The 17,925-nt window shown below is 40.2% G+C and overlaps 1 protein-coding gene across 4 annotated transcripts in view; it reads right to left on the bottom strand.

The window, feature by feature from the left end:
• znf385c (zinc finger protein 385C) overlaps positions 1-17,925 on the bottom strand; it is a 190,109-nt gene that overhangs the window by 162,763 nt on the left and 9,421 nt on the right. For 3 of the 4 annotated variants that reach the window (XM_014023061.1, XM_014023037.1, XM_014023045.1), the window contains exon 2: positions 4,167-4,363. The exons of the other annotated variant lie outside the window; for it this stretch is intronic. The gene's annotated coding sequence lies outside the window, so the exon portion shown is untranslated. The remainder of the gene's footprint in view (positions 1-4,166; positions 4,364-17,925) is intronic. 4 annotated transcript variants of the gene reach the window in all.

Consider the following 17,925-nt stretch of genomic DNA (forward strand, 5'->3'; position numbering starts at 1 on the left):
ACTAAATATTTAATTTGTAAGTTAAATGTTTAGTTCATAAACTATGACATTTATAAATGTATGAATCATATGGTGAAAAACTGACTATGAAAAAATAAATCTGTTCTTTTTTTCTTATAAAAGGCTAAATAAAACAAAAACAGTGGTAATTTTTGACTGTGTAGCTTTACAAATGGCACCCCATAGAATTAGTGCCACTCTTACACCTCTGAGGATCTTGAATCAAAACTGAAAGTTGGCCGGTCRAATTAATTCCTTCAATGGATGTTGGGCTTTTAATTACTCCTTTTTATTGGTGCATGTTTGTGGCTTTAGCTGCCCGCTCTATGATAATGAGCAATGCATCAGACTGCCTGTCTAACAACAGGTAGACAGGCTCATGTTGCCWACCCAGTGCAGCGTTGTCATGGGAATAATGTGTAGACCTCTCTTCCTGTGCTGAAGTGAACCACTGGGTTGTGCTCGACTGCCCACCTGCCAAACAGCACTCTCGCGCGCACACACACACACACACACACACACACACGCGGATTCTTGTGCACACATGTGTAACAGCAGCATTGTGGTGCCAGCAGAGTGGATGAATCAGCTCTTCAGCGTCTCAGAGAGGAAGAGGTGGACGTTTGGTTTGTCTTGGTTGATCTAGTCACTTGGAGCGAGCAACAGTGAATCACTCCTGCCTGCTTTTTTAAATTAGCAATTGAAGGCTACAAATGACTCACATCATTTGCATCACTGCTTTCTATTTCAACGCTAATGTGTTGTCTGGTGACCAGCGGCCTACTCCAGCACCCATCATAATTTAGTCCTGYTTTATTTTTATTTATTTATTACTTTTTTTCATACAACATCCATCTTTCACTCACTGTCTTTGTCTTGCTTTCTCAACCCGTCCACCTACTCGTCTATTGCTCTCCTGTCTTCCAGCCCCCACGTCTGTCTGCTGCCATGTTCCCATGCTTCCTATTAGGGCAGCAAATGAGGCGAGGTGCCGATGCAAATGTCTCGTACCTCTTGTTGCTCCCTGACTCATCGCCCGGAGAGCAAAACAGAGAGAGAGAGAGAGAGAGAGACAGCTATAAGGGAGGGATGGGAGGAAGAGGTGTGGGAGCACAGCAATTAGAGAAACAGATGTACTTGAAATGTTCAGGAGAATGTTGCACAACGAAAAAATGTTGAAGGAAGCCACTGTATTGTGAAGGCAGAGTTGATTGTGCTGAAAGCTTTCTCCTAYGTAGCAGAACAACAAAGAGTGCAAAATAAAAAAACAGTGCATTTTGCATTCTTTTTTCTGCTCTTCATCCTCCTCGCCACTGTTTTATCAGCCCAATTTCTGCAGCTCTGAGGAACCGTTCCTTTTCCCTGCCTTCTGCCTCGTCTATAGGTGCCGTGATTGTTTTGTAGATTGCATTATAAAAGTGCTTGACATCGTGAGCCAATCTGTTGAAAGCACAGTTTGTTTTTCATTTCTACCCGAGTTCTATTGTTCTGTGCTCAGAGCTAGAAAAKATTATYGTTATWGTTACAGCTGTGCTTCTCTCTGGTTCAGCTTGTGATGGAGACGAACGGGTTAAAGTCATCAGTGAATGTGAGGCGTAAGTTGAGTTGTCATCATTAGGATTTATCTGTTACTTTCCTTATCAGCAGGATTAGGAAAATGAGGAAACGAGTTGCTATCACAGGAGTACGAGTCTTCATCCATTATCTTTACCCAGCTTTTCCTTTCTGGGTCACCGAGGTCATCGGTGCCCATGACCAGCAGTTACTGAGCAGGAGGCCGGGTACGCCCTTAAATTAACTTTCAGTTAAAACTAAAAACATATTTACCTAGAAGAACTGCTCTTTCTGCAAAAACAACTTTGCTGAAGTAGCTGGAATTAAGTAAAAAGCTAAAAGAGTAAAACTCTGAAGGCTAGCTAAGCACTAAATCAAAACAAAAGCTAAAGCTAAACAGAGACAACTACTAGCTAAAAAGTAAATGCAACAAAACGCAAAAGTAGCCTACCACAGTTATTCCAAACACGTCAAACTTTAGCTCATCATCTATAAAACTGACTGAGTTGTATTTTTGTGGGCTCATGTGAACAAATAGTCTCCATCTGAATAAAGACTGACTTTAAAGTCCCTGTGATGTGTATATCCTTCAAATACAAAAAGTCAAAGAAAACATCTTTATATTAAAAAAACTTTGCATAGTACACGTTTTTACCCATTTTATCACATAAYTGGAATATTTTTCTTTTAAACTGGCTCAATGTGAAACAGGAAGTGACATCAAAGGGGAACTCTAAGAAAATAAACTTCTTGATATTTGAAACAAATTTGAACTCTAACTCAAGTAAATAAAAAAATTAAAAAAAATAAATAAATAAATTCTACTGAAATACTGAATAACTGATCATAACATCTGATTTAATATTTTAAAATTATGTCATCAGATTGACAAAAAACAGCAAGTTATGTGCAAGTTCTGGTGATTTTAAAGACTAAAATGAAGAAAATTAATCCAAATCAATAATGTAATTACAAAATAAATTAGCAAAAACCCATTTGTTGCAAGTCATATTTATCTCATTATGAATCTAATACTTACAGTAGGTTTATCTGTAGGATTGTGTCTCTGGTGCATTTCTGTTTGTTCTTCATTCAGTAAAGTTACGATGTAGTAAGAGTAGCAATACTTCATAACAACTTGTGACTACTACTACTTATGACAGGGACGTTTTTACTTGACCTATTACTTAGGTCAAGTAAAAAGTACTGTGTTGTAAAACTATGAAAGGTTATTTTTTCCCCAAAACGTTGCTCAAGTAAAATGTAACTGCAACGAGTTACTGCCCACTTTTTCTCACAGCCCCATCTTGAAAAAGATGCTATGACTCTCAGCTATTACCACAYAAACTTTACCTCACTCTGTAGAGTTGAATAAGTTACAGTCATATTTGTGTCTACAATGATCGACAAGGTGTTGCAGCCATCWTGAAATGGATTTACTCTGAAAGTTAATGAGCTATACATGACTATCTCAGAAAAAGTAATTAAGTGTTTCATAAGGTATAACAGAAGAAACATATATACATTCACACACATAAATTACCCCCKTTCCAATAAAAATAACTTTAAGACAAAACAAAAAACAAAAACGATCAGTGAATGACCTAATGTACGTGTTAAAGCATCAAAAGGAGAGGCGATAGTTTCCTGTCCCCGCCTGGCCCAGCCCTCCTCTATCATCCAGATGCAAGAGGTGATTTGGACCTGGAAGCGTCCCCGTTTGCCATCCATCTGGTCTCTGCTGCTGGGAATAGATGGAGCGGGGGGCAGTGTTGTGCCAAACCCCCAGGCTGGCACTGCTCTGTGCAGAACCTAATGCTAGCATTATTGTTTTCTAAGGGGGGTGGGGGTCCGTGGACAGCTGGGTAGGTTTCCTGGGGTGGGGACTGGGGGTGACTATGAAGGATAATTATGGAAAGATGAAAGGGGGTTGCCTAGCATGGATGTTTTTGCTCTTGGTAAGGTCTCGAGTGATGTTTGGAGAAAGGAAGGGAGGAACTGTCTGAACGAAAACAAACACGAGGAACAACTTCTCACACAACCAAACGGTGATACGACTCAGGTTTGAACAGTTTATGAAGATGCACAGCCGTCAAGAGCTGCTTAAGTTCTAAAGCAACAAAAATATCTTTAAAATCTTCACGTCAAACTAGAAAACCACCTGGGATTAAAGCTCATCCTATCCTGGATTCATCTAACCTCATTCCCTGACGACAAACTAAAGTCTCCAATAAAGAAATAATTTTAAAAAAAAAATTCAACAGCATATCTCCTGTTTGTTCAGTCCTTGGAAAAAAGAAAAAGAAAGGGAATGCCAACCCACAGTACTGTCTTCACAAAATACCTTTCTTCTTGTACCCGCTTTTATTACGAGTTTTATTTTCTGGGTAAAACGAAAATGCCATCAACTCAAAAAATGGCGTCTCACTGGGCTGCGAATGTTGGAGACCAATCGCAGACTAAAAATTGCAAGAAAATTGTGAGAAAATGGACAATTTTTTCTTTTGTGTTCACACCGAATCCTGAGTATTTGTGGCCGATTAACCGGTAAGCTGTGTGGCTGCTTTAAAAAAAAAAAACACAGCCTAGTTAGAACCCAGCAAGAAGTTTACCTCCCAGGTCCTGCCGGACTCGTCTCCTCCTGCGTTTTTCTTTACAGTCTTTTCAACCAACTCCTGCTGTTCCTCTGCTTCTGCTTATTTCCTTCTGGTGCTCCGCATCTGTTGCTCGTTCCACTGATTACAGCCGGAGGAGTCTCCGTGCAGACCTGATCCTGACAGACCTGATCCTGACAGGACTCCTGGATGATCTGATCACAAGAGGACAGCTGTTAGTTGAAGTGTCCACACCTGGCAGTGAAATTAGTCCTGACTGTTCGATTCTTCAAAYGGGCATCAGCAGCTCAACTCATATTACTGTGAAGTCAGAAAAAAAAACATTCAGCCGCCTAAACTTTGAAGTTTTTTGCAAAATTATTCACAAAAAAAGCTGTTTCTTATATGACTTTTTAATATTACATATCAAGTTTGGCTCCCCTGAATGATCTATTTAAGAGGCAACACAAAAAGTTGAAGGATATTGAAGTTGTAACACTTGTTCTCAGTTAAACAATTATCTTCTCAGCCCGTCTTTAATTGGGATTGACATTTAAACGAAGTAGTTAATGTGTGCCAAGGACAGCGTGTGCCACGTTAACAATTACAATACTGCTTAATGGGGCATGCCAGAGCTATTCTGAGTGCATGTTGTGGGAGAACGAATAGGGCAAACTCTATTAGTCAGAAACCAGAGCAAATTCATGAAGTGGGACAAGGTCAGAACCACTCCTTCATTTCTAGGCTGGCTGCTCATCAACCAAACACTTCAAAGCTCTAAGTGGAATCATTAATATCAACACCAACCGGGGAGCGGGCTTTTAGCRTACACCAAGTGGCAGTCTGGGATATTCTGTCATTTATGTAACACCTCTTCTGGCATGTTGAGAGCCAAGTGCTGGCAGGTTTACATGCAACCTGAGAAGTGCCCTTAGAGGCCATGATTCGCCTTAAAGACTGGCTTCTTCCTCTTACTGATTTTACGGGGATCTTTTTTGATTCTATTCGAATGGCTAACTTAAGGAGATCACAGGATGGATAAGAACCGATGGGGAAAAAGGCATTGCTTTAGTAAAGTGTCTCAAAGGCGTATAAATGTCCACAAGGAAAAAAAGAGAGAGGGGGAGAGCCTGAAGCCACAGTGAGGAGGAGGAGGAGGAAGTTAAAAACAGAAATACAGAGCTCCAATGTGTACGTCCTTCCCCCACGATCCAGTTCTTGTGCCCTCATCCCAYTAAAGGCCCCAGTGTCTCCTATCTGGAGCCAGCTGGGGGAACAAGGCTGTCCTCTGTGCTTTTGGTGCCCAAGCATCTTTTCAGAGTATGTTTTGAGGGTTTAAATGTGTGTTCCTGAGCCACAAAAAAAGTTTACCATGAAGGAGGAGTGCCTTGATACAGCCCACAAAGTCAGCAAAGACTCCAGATCCAACAGAGGTAATAACTGGGCACTCTGTTCAGGGGCATGCTCTCATTCCACGTTTTTCATTGTGTTGCCAAGACAGTTTGGAACAAATTTGTCCAAGACCAGGACAAGCTGAAAGTCAAAAAATCAAACGCAATCATGTCTAATAAGCTTTTTTTTTGTCTATTTGCTTGGTAAAGGAGACATATCCTGCTTTTAAATGTTGTTTTTTCACATTTAGACCCTTCAGCTGGAGTCTATAAAGTTGAACTGCAACACTTTAGTCTTATTTCCTCCTTATTGTAACCCCACAAGCCCCTCTTTCACCTCTTTTCCGATGTGTGTCTCAGACCAACTCGTTTTGAGGCTTTCTCTTTAAATCCAAACAAAGCGCTTCATGCCCCGCCCCCCTCCAGCTTCCAGACCGGTCCACTCCAGCTTGACAGAGGGGTTTATGATGATATAGTGGCACAAAARCAATTAATTAAAACAACAACAGAAGACGGAGCCAGAGTCTGAGCCAGTCCAGAGGAGAATGAAAACCATGAAATTGTAGTTGCTATCTCCAGACTTTATTTAGAAATTCTGTTGCAAATAATGAYGTAATAATTCAGAAAATGTCATGGAAAATTGAGAAAACTAAACGGGTTGAAAAATATGACTCAAACAGAATATAAAGATATCTTTGCATCACCGGGAGAGACTAAAATTTACTGTTATGCACAACATAATGCTAATAACATGGGTTTTGAATGATAYGTCCCCTTTAATGTGATGAAAACTGCTGAGAATTGTTTTTTAATTCATGTTAACTAGCAGCGCACCGATTGCAGTTTTCTGGCTGATCAATGATCTTTAAAAATTCTGAATTGCCAATTTAGATTTTTTTTAAATAACAGACACTGTCAGTTTGTATAAGGTCACAATATACCTTCAACGTTTCAAACTCATTTCAGTGAAAAACATTGAACAATACACTTGAAACAATACAAACTTATTTTAATTGGACACAAGGCAGTGCTCACAGCAGASAAAAAGGGGACAGTGGCTGATTTTCAGACCTTTGTGGAGGTGGATAGGATCGGTSGACAAGTTCGGCTTTTCATGTAAGTATTGGCCGATCACTGATCRTCCAAAATTAAGGAAATCAGCACCAGTTTATCAGCTGGCTGATTTATCTGTGCACCAATAATGTAAATGGGTTTGGAAGGATGATATACGAGGAATGAGCTTGTGCAGAGGTCATAAATTACATTTAAAGAAAACATATTTGAGGACATTTAGTTAAACGATACTTTATGTTTTAGAGCAGTGTTTCCCAAAGTTGGGGTCGGGACCCAAAGTGGGGTCCCGAAACATCAAGGTGGGGGTCCTGAAAGGATTTTTGGAATTAATTACATTTTTGCCTTAGTTGTTAGAAAGGAGTGAGGTTAGTGTATTTAAAATGGATAAATGTAGTATAAAAATATTGTTACTATGCCCATGTTTAGTTGACCTGATACAAATGTTTATCATCCAAAATTAGCTGGGGGCACAGGTCTCTGCTACTGTTATTTTGTGGGTCAAAAGCTGAAAAGTTTGGGAACCACTGCACTTTGGTTCCCAAAGTTGGGCTTGGGACTCAATTATGGGTCATGAAGCACCTTGGATAATCTCCAGAAATCAATTTAAAGGGTAATAAAATAATTGCTGATRTAATATTTTCCCTATAACTATTACAAAAACACAAAATAAGTATAAATAAGTATTTATATTTGTGTACAARCTGTTTAGATTGTCAAAAAGCCTGTGTTTTTAGGGTTATTAACAAAGTTTGTGTACTCAGACCTCAGACCAGTAATATTTGGGGTCAAAGGTTTTTGCCATGTGTATTTTGTGGGTCAGAAAATAAAAAGTTTGGGAACCACTCTTTTAGAGAACCTTTTCAAATTATTTTCCACAACCCACCTCTTCCTCACTCTGCCCGGGATGCATCTTCCTCCTCCCTCTTCATCTTTTGTTAATCCCCCCCCCAGTCCCTGACAGCAGCTCCGGAGCGATTGTTAACCCAGCCCCCAGCAGCTCCCAAGTTGTCAACAGAAACGTTGCGGGAGCGGAACACCAAGACATGTCCCTTTCTCTCTGCACCGAGAGGGAAAAATGTATGGTTCAATTATAGGGTCTGTCAGGCCGGCACAGGTTGTGATGGCCTGAGCTGGGCTGGAGGTGGAGGTKGGGGGAGGCAAAGTCAAGCTGATAACGGATGGGGCACAAGTGGAGCTTTGTGTGCCTCGTTCAGTCTGCAAGAGGACACTCGTCCTGGCAATTCAACTTTCAACAAAAATAAAAACTGACTGGTCTTTTCCAGGTTTGCTCAAAATATGACAAGTGCTGTAGAATCAGCGAGTTGCCAATCAGGTAGGAATTGGAGGGAAACAGCGAATCAATGCAGTTGGCAGGACGGACTCCGGTTCAGTGAGTCGATATGTGCGTCAGCTGTGCTGCGGGGCTAAGAGGGATTTTAAACCGGAGGAAGTGGAGTTAATGTGTGATCTTGAAGAGCAGAAAGCTGGCCTTGTATCCCTCATCCACTCTCAGCCCACCAGTTTGACACAGATGATAAGAGGCCTCAAGCAGAGTGCAAACGCACATCACCCACACACACTCGTGCAACCGAAAAATGAAAAACACCTCAGCCATAAATGAGAAGATGGCGAGAGGAAGATACCGCTGGAAAAAAAGCACACAGATGACTCAAACTGAGCAGTGTGGAAGCACGGCACGGAAAAAATAAACAGTCTCGCTTTCCAGGAGATGCTTAGCCCACCTATCGTAAGAGGGGGCGGGGGGGATAATCTGACTTTTAATCAAAGACCGGGCCACCTCTGTTTGGTTTACTAAGCCAGTGCGAGGAGATGGCAAACACGGATAAAAAAGGGTGCAGCTGTGTGATACGAGCACTTGTGAGTCAGCGGCGACGTCACAAGCCTAACGCCAACACTGTCAGGCTCTCTGAGGTGACCTGAAGCACACCTGCCGATACCAGCCACCTCTTCTAACAGCCTACGTGTTTAATAAAAGAAACGTTGTGCCACGGGTCTGCTCCTCCAGACAGAAGAGCATYGATCAGACATCGTTACAGTCTGCTCAGTGACGAACTCAGACAGGGGTTGGTCTCTTTGTGAGTTCAGGAAGCTTTTCTGCTGCAGGATATAATGAAACTGAGAGCTGGTACCTGTTAGAAGCAAAGTATAAAACTATGGCATGGTATGAGGGCCAAAATYAAGACTATTGTGCAACCAGCAGTTGCTGCATCCTTGTAGCAGGAGGCTATAGCATTTCTAAACCAGTTATTGATCTGATTATTGGTAGGCCGGCACTGGTAACTGAGCAGTAACAGAGAGGCTGGCACTGGTAAACGAGAAGGAGACTATTCATTTGCGTTAGCCTTGGAGAGGCTAGCGACTAGCATGTATAAGCTGACATTAGCATTGGAGAGGCTAGCAACTAGCATGCCTAGGCTGCTCACCTACTTTATTAGACACAAACTTTTTAAAAAAAGAAAACTCTCTATAAACTAAACTTTCTCTAAAAAGGCCCAACGTGATAGTTTTGGCTTTTCCCATGATTCGGCTGAGAGAGAGAGAGAAAATAAAAAACAACACAACTGTCGATCAATAGACCTGCTTCACATTAACATGTTTTATGTTTAGTATTTATAATCGATGTCRTGTTGAACAGTGAATTCTAAGGAACAGCTGTCAGTGCATGTCGTTTATAGGTCTTGTATGTCGACCAGTTTTGTTGAGAAAGTTTTCTTTATTYAAAACGTTTTGTGTCTAATAAAGTAGGTGAGCAGCCTAGCATGCTAATTGCTAGCCTCTCCATTGCTAATGCTAGCTTATCCATGCTATCCATGCTAGGCAGCACAACGGCTCAGTGGTTAGAACCGACGCCCCACAGCAAGATGGTCCTGGATTCAATCCCCGGTTCAGACCTGGGGTCTTCTGTGCGGAGTTTGCATGTTCTCCTTGTGCTTGCGTGGGTTTTCTCCAGGTACTCTGGTTTCCCCCACCCCACAAAAACATGTACAACAGGTTGTCTTCAGGCCCAGGCCTCCCTTGAAAAAGAGATCTGAGATCTCAATGGGACTTGCCTGGTTAAAGAACGGTGAATAAATAAAATAAATAAATAAAAGTTGTTACTAGCCTCTCCAATGCTAATGCTAGCTTATTTATACTAGTCGCTAGCCTCTCTGATGCTGACACCAGCTTATTCCTGCTAGTCGCTAGCCTCTCTGATGCTAACACAAATGAATAATCTCCTTCTCATTTGCCAGCGCCGGCCTCTCAGTTACCAGTGCCAGCTGCTCAGTTAGCGGTGCCGGTCTATCATTAATCCGATCAATAGCTGGTTTAGGAATAGATATAACCTCCTGCTACAAGGATGTAGCAACTACTGTTTGCACAATAATCTTAATTTTGGCCCTCAWACTGAACCATATAAAACGGCTGCTAATGCTGAGTTTTTAGTTAATACAGTGGGTTTGCTTCAGTTATATAGATTATCTCCATGGAAGAAGATTGACAGCAAAATGACAACATGCTCATCTGATATTTGACTTTTAAAATCCTTGTATTTTCTTCAAAATTACCCTCTAAAAAATTTGATATTAGGATGAAAAAATGTTTGTTGTGACTGAAAGTTTTTTTTAAATATTCAACTTGAATCTGTTTCAGAAGGTTGACGCGACTGAACAATGGCTCCAAACTTTTCGTTGTGCATAATTCATACACTTTACTTAAACTAACGTGTTTTACTCAGAGCAACTAAACAGAAATCATTTGTGACGAGGACAGACATTTCATTTTTCACTGCAGTGCTGCAGCCTGAGATTTCACAAAGCCGACTATCTAAAACGCCTGCACAAAATTTGTTCTAATCCTGACAGGGGAAAGCTAGAAAAGGGACTCAACAACACAGACATTCACAGCACTAAACTGAGAAAGTAGACATGCCACTTKTAAATAATTTTGACAGAAGGAAGTGAGTATCTCTCATATCTGATTAAACTGATGACTGTTACACACTTTATTAGTGAAGACTGACTCAGCGTTCACACTGTTTCCTGTTTRAAGATTTTTCTGTGTGCTTTTTTAAAATTGCAAACTATTTTTGCAGATTTTACACTCTTGTAGCCTAACTGTTTAAATGCCAACATGTTCAGCTTGATCAAGAATAGTGCGCTGATACTTTTAGTGTTTCTTCCTTTTACTGTTTGATACAAAACAATCACAGCCACTAACGTGCATGTTAGACTCACGGGTTAGTTGTGAATGTCCTGTTTGTCTTTGTGTGTGATTGTGGGGTCTTTGACCTGTCCAAAGTGTCCCCCGCCTCTCACACACTCACCAGCTGCAGACAAGTAGATGGACTTCAACATGCTTGCTCTAATTCTGTCTTTCCAATGCTTCGTTTTAGTTTTTAGCAACATTTTGCATTAGGCCACAATTTTGCAAATTTTGTTTTTAGCTGCAGATATCTTAATTTTAGTTGTTGATCCAGTTTTGCTAAATCAAGCTTTTAAATATACATTTAGGTAATTTTAGTTTTTGTCTGTCATTTTGCTCACTTTAGCTTTTAGCTACAAATAGCTAATTTCAGCTTTTAGATACARTTTTGCTAATTAAAGCATTTTAGAGTTTTGTTCATTTTAGTATTTAGCACCTGTTTTACCTAAGTTTACCTTTTAGATACAGTTTTGCAAAATCAAGCTTTTAAATACAAGTTTTCAGAATGTTAGCATTTATCTGTGATTTTGTTCACTTTAGCATTTAGCAACAAATTGCTAATTTCAGCTTTCAGATACAGTTTCATTTGACATTTAGCTCCTTTAAGTATTTAGTGTCTGTTTTTCCTAATTTTAGCTTTTTAGATAGAGTTTTGCTAAATCAAGCTTTTAAATTTGTTTTGGTCATTTTAGCTTTTATCTGTGATTTTGCTCACTTTAGCTTTACAAATTGCTAATTTCAACTTTTAGATACAGTTTTGCTAATTTAAACAATTAGAGTTTTGTTCATTTTATTATTTAGTGCCTGTTTGACTTAATTTTAGCCTTTAGATACAGTTTTGCTAAATTAAGCTTTTTAATACAAGTTTTGGGAATTTCTGCTTTTATCTGTGATTTTGCTCACTTTAGCTTTTAACTACAAATTGCTCATTTCAACTTTTAGATACAGTTTAGCTAATATAAGCATTTGCAGTTTTGCTCATTTCATGTACCTACCGTTTTATTAATKTTAGCTTTTAATTTGCTGATTTTAGCAACAGTTGGGATAATTTTAGCTTCTGTTCTGCTCGTTTAACATTTCAATCACAAACTMATTTTTTGGTTAGTGCTCATTCMGCACTCAGTGTTCACACTGTTTTTACTCTAGTTTATACAAGAAACCAAGCTGAGGTCCAACAGAGCGAGTTCCACTCAAGACTTTAGCTAACAGGTGTGAAGGTATCAATGAATGACTGTTTGTAAACCCGGGCGATACTAAATGAGCCTCGCATGAAGTCACACGTTTTAAAGATAAACTCAAGCAGACCTGAATATTCATTAAAGCCGTTCAAAATGGCGTGCTTTTTATCAAACGATTTGGCCGCTGCCCTCCTGAGAAGTGAGGCTGAACTCCAACAAGCAGCCTGTTTCAGTTCGTTGTTGTTGTGTGGGGCACCTGAGAAGGCGTGCCGGGTTAGAAACACTGAACCAGTGTTCAGCACCTTAAACCATATTTACCGGCACCTCGACGGCATCAATGCACCACTGTGTGTGCATATGTTTGTGTTAGTGAGTGTGCCGTTCCAACACTGCAGCCACTGTGAGTCATTACACACGTGCGTGAATGTGTGTGTAGGCAATATGGTGCGTGATGCAGCGAGGCCGACTTCATCTGCCTTCTGTTAGTGAGAATATTAGTTCCACAACAAATCAAAATAAAAGCAAATGACGGTCAACACAAGCTGACCAGGAGCTGCATCCAGAAGGCGAATGTCTGAAAAACATCTTAACTTGTGTGGAGTTTAGAGTTCCAGGTCTATTTGGAAGGAAAACTGAAAGATGCTGAGATAAAACCAGGTTTCTCCCCGGGGTCAGCGGTGCCACTTCTCCATCTCTCTACAGAGAAGCAGTCTGAGTCTGTCCTCAGGCTGAGCACCTCCGGTCAGGGAGGTGAGGAGGCTCTGAGGGAGGGCTCTCACAGTGCTGACAGTAGACCTGTCACAATAAATCTATTCTTTGCACGATAAATTAGAGCTGGGCGGTATGACCCAAATTTTTTATCACGGTATTTTCAACAATGACACTGTTTTCACGGTATTTGATGGTATTTTTTCCTCACAGCTCAACTGATAATAAAATGTACAAACTTTGCTTATTGACTTTTTTCTTTTACTGTACCTCTGTTTCACTGTTTCCCTCCTCTTGTAMGTCTTTTCTTCTTTGCCTGGTTGTAGACAGTGATCATGCATTTAGGTCCGTTCGTGAAGGGTTGAGAAAAAATCATCTGGTCTATCGTTACGTGTTAATAAAACTTAAAAGGACGACTCACCTTGCTCACCAGTCAACTCAGCTGCACTACAAAACTACTTCCCCCCGGGCTTTTCACAATAGAAGCACGCTAGCATCTCCATGCAATAACTTCTCCATTATAATGTAGTGCGTTACATCTAACCGTGCAGGTTACTGAAGAGTTGTTTACACATCCAGCGATGGTGAAAACGGGATGTTTTTTTTTTACTTCAGACCATATAAGCGGCTGAAACACACCACCTGCTGCCAGTTGTTCAAACAACAACGTTAGCATGCTAATGCGCTTAGCGGTGCTACAAGGAAACGTGTCCCCAGGGAAACAGTTCACTGGCGGCCGCGACAAAACGTTCCGCACGTGTTCAGGCTATTTACACCGGTATTCAGAAAAGTCATATCATAACAAAAATAAAAACCGGTTTTCAGTACAAAACGGTATACCGCCCAGCACTACGATAAATTAAAATGAGTTTGATCATTTTCATTGCTTGTTTACTTTGTTTCTCCCTTTTTTCTACTCTTTAGCACAGGGAGGACTGAAGTCTGGCATCAGGTATTTACCAGGTGTATAATGGTCTCTAACCTCTGTAGCATGAGAGCCCTGTGAACAGGCATTTAGCTATGGAGCGTCTTTGGTTTTCTAAAACCTTTCAGACGTCAGTGCTTCAGGACGTTCAGTGCACCGCGCCAAACCTCGTGTTCACTGAGAGGTTTTTTTTTACTACRTAAATTTTGTAAACTTCTGGTGACTGCAGCTTTATGAAAACAGAGGAACATACATACACAACTGGAGAAATTTAATTTCAAACGCTGTGTTAATGTTTATTACTGAAAGATTTAGCTGTTAGCTGCTGAAGAAGCTGAATTTTTTTCTGAACTATTAGTGCTTTCTGAATTTTAACAATAGAGGTAAAACCCAAAATTAGCCGAATGATTGCTGAAATTTTCTGAAAACAAAAGCTTCAAGGGGCAGAGCATAGCTGAAAAATATGCAGAAACGAACAGAAAAAAAAGGTAAATGGAGTCGAAATATAACTGACGGGCAAAAAAAAGGCTAAAGAGAGCAGAAAGGAAAGAAACAGTTCACAGTAGCAGAAAAAATTTGAAATTAACAGAAAAGCTGAAAAGGTCGAAGTGATAGCTTAAAGGCACAGTGTGTAGGATTTTGTCAATTCTTTTAGCCGAAATTGAGATAATCACTAATGACAATAATAAAAAAAACATGTCTAATCATTGCAGACAAAGACCTTGTTTTATTATTTTTACCTTATAAAAAGCTGTTTATATCTCCATGGTCGCGGGTCGCCACTACAGGCAGCCGCCATCTTGCACCGCCATCTTGTCTACGAAGGCTCATGAAGGACAAAGTGCGGTGGCGGCGTCAAAAACAGTTTTAGTTGTAATACTATAAATGTAATATTTGTTGTCTGTCATTGTAGCTGGGATAATTTTACTTATTAAAGCTCATAATCTTACCACTTGAAACATCACTAGCCCTGAAGCTGCTGGTAGACATCGCGGTTGGAATTATCAAAGGTTTTTGACACCTGAGAGACACCGTAGCAACTCCTTTGYGTTTGGAAGCGGGGGGTGGGGGTGGGGGGGGGACCAGGGAGGATGATTCAACCACTCAACCACTAGATGTCGCTGAAAACAACAAATCCTACACACTGTGCCTTTAAGACCGGACATTCCGGTTTAAATAGCCTGAACATGTTCGAAACGTTTCGTCGCGGCCACCAGTGAACTGTTTCCCGGGGAGGACATTTTTCCTTGCAGCACTGCTATGTGCGTTAGCATGCTAATGTTTGGAGCAGCTAGTTGCAGCAACGGGTGGCGATTCCGCTGTTTACATTGACTGACGTTTAAAAAAAACATCCTGTTTTCGCCATCGCTGAATGTAGTAAACACGTTTGGAAGCGGGGGTGGGGGTGGGGGGAGGACCAGGGAGGATGATTCAACCACTAGATGTTGCTGAAAACAACAAATCCTACACACTGTGCCTTTAAAAAAGTCTACAAAATAGAAGCCGGAGGAAGCTGAAATCAGCACAAAGAAGTTAAAAAAGCAGAACCAGAACAAAAAGTGAAAAGTGCAGTAAAGGTTTTAAGGATGTTGAAAACAGCTTCATTTATTTTTAATGAGGAAAAAATGTCTGAAAAGGTTAAATATCTCCAAAAGTATATAAATCGCTTTAGTACCAAAATTCATAGCTCAAATGTCCTGAAGGAGCTGAACTTTTTGATTTATGAATTGTTGAAATAGCACAAAAATTGCAAAACAGTGGAATAAAAAAAAAGATCTCTTGGCTTGGGTAAACTGTTTGAGAACCGCTTCCCTTTGGCCTAGCCAAGAGGCTGCATGAATAAATAAAAACATAAAATACGTACAACATTGAGAATACAACAAGCAACGAACGAAAGGTGCTTAAATGTGTTGAGAATTGTCGCGGGAACAGATGTCAGTGATGATGCAGTGTTTTGGCTGTTCTTCTTAAAGGTGGACGTTGGGATCTGATGTCAATTCTTAACTTTAATGTAAGTAAATCTCATAAACTTCTCATAAGTTTTGTGAGCAGGCCGGAGGGAATCATAGTAAAGTAAGTAAAGTAATTTAAATTTATTTTTGTGTCATGTGCTACAAGTGCCCCACCCACACGGGCTTACAAGACACAACAAAATTAATTCACACAGGCGCACATAAACATTCTTTAAACTAAAAGTGTCCTCTTCCTGAGGGGCCAGGCTTTTAACAAAAACTGTGCAAACTGAAATACAAAATACTTTAATAAATACTGGATTTTATCTTCGTCAGATACATAAATAAAATCACAATAAACATCAATAACTTTACTAAACAATTCATTTCTCAAAATCACACATAAAAAGGACAGTAAAACAAAAAGTGCATCTCGTTTTCAACCTCACCCACGTCACACAAATAAACTATTCCTCCTCTGGAACTGAACGAAAACGTCCAGTTTCCAGAGGCAAAGTGCCAGATTTAAACTGTGCACAAATCAACCTCTGACGTTTCGACAGGATCATAACCGTCATTTATTTGAACGCAGGTTCATAATTTAGGTTTTTGTAAAATATCAGCTGTCCATTTGCATTTATAATCTTCAAAATAAAACTGTTTAATCTGTTCAATATTCRTGTCCAAACAATATTATCATTTATYGCGATAATTTCTGGGACAATTTATCGTCCAGCAAATTTTATTGTCATGACAGGCGGTGAAAGTAAAACCTGCAGGTTCTGAGACAGCAGCTGTGCAGCTGTCAGAATCTCTGAGCTCTGCCTGGTCTGCCACCCCCCGACCTCAACCAGGGCAACTGACCATGCAGGCCATGGACSCTCGCTGGGCGGAGGGACCACCGCTGCAATGCTTCCTGTTGAAGGGCAAGATTTCAAGCCTTTTAATATAAACGTCCATGGTTGCCCCTGTCATGGCCAAGCCTGTTTTCACACTGATCTCCAGGTGCAGCAGGAAATTCTGTAATCCATCAGGCACGTTTGTAAAAGTCTTAAATTGTACAACATTGGAATAAAATTGGGGAGAGTGGGAATTTATCTTAATCTTTACAGGTTAACCACATTAAATGTCTTTGCAGGAAATAACAGTGAACTCAACCACAAAAAGTAGAATTCTAGAGAAGTTTGAAGAAAAAATAGCCCAACTTTTCTGTGACGTTTTGACAAGCAGAAGGTTTTGACAGCTCTGCTCTGCCATGACAGAAAGGTGATGTCCTCTAGACCCAAGCTTCCCCACCACAGCTTAAGGGGAATTAGCTGTATGTTTGCTCTGGCAAACGGAGCAGCAAACAGCGAGTGTGCCACAATTTTAGCTCCAAACTTTTCCAAAAAAAGAATCTTACCAAAGGTCACCATTCTGAAGAGAGAAATCAAGTGTGGCGGCCACACAGAGAAGGAAGAAGACGAGATCAGGAGGTCAATAAAACATCCAAAAGTGTATAAATTTCAGTCCCGGGCCTGGCAGGCTCCAGCTGCGAGCTTTGCTCAGACTGAGCTGGGTGGTTACTTTTGCCCAGCAGGTGATGATTGCAGAGATAATGGCAGCAAGAAGGTGGATAAAAAGAAGGTCAAAGTGAAATACTATGAGGGCAGCTGAGCAGCAGATGTACAAAATCCAAACATCAATCCCAAGGTGAAAGGCAGTAATATGGTGGGTAAAGTAAAACAAAAAATTATTAAAAGGATAAAAGAAAAAAACTTGAAAAGGACAAACCCCACCAAGGTTATTTGACAATTGTTCTCTGAAGTTTTATCTAATTGTAAATAATAATTTGCAGTTACATTTACAGAAACTTGAATAATATTTCAGATTTTTTTCTCTTTCTGCTCACAGTATTTACATCAAATCACTTTATTCCTCATCTGTTTTCTTCTTTATGATCAGCCACAGCAATGGGAGGCAATGAAAAACACTATATAGGATTATTTGTGTGGCTGTTAGCAAAATATCTCATGATCCAGTGGAGGGGTTTTAAGGAAATTCTCAAAAAATAATCAATGAAATTCTAATAAATTGTTGCTGCAGCTAAATCTCTTTATCGAACACAAAACTTAAGAGACATTTTTAGACGTAATGAGCTAAAGTTTGGTTTAAAAATTGTCTCCAACACATACTTTGACCAATAACAGATTGCGCAACATCTTTGCTTGAAACGTTGGCAAACGAGGAGCACGGGGATACAGCGGGTAAAATRAGTATTGAACACGTCACCATTTTTCTCAGTAAATATATTACTAGAGGTGCTAATGCTCTTTATCGAACACAAAACTTAATAAGAGTCAT

Source organism: Austrofundulus limnaeus, unplaced genomic scaffold, assembly GCF_001266775.1.
Source record: "Austrofundulus limnaeus strain Quisiro unplaced genomic scaffold, Austrofundulus_limnaeus-1.0 Scaffold4, whole genome shotgun sequence".
Lineage (NCBI taxonomy): Eukaryota > Metazoa > Chordata > Actinopteri > Cyprinodontiformes > Rivulidae > Austrofundulus > Austrofundulus limnaeus.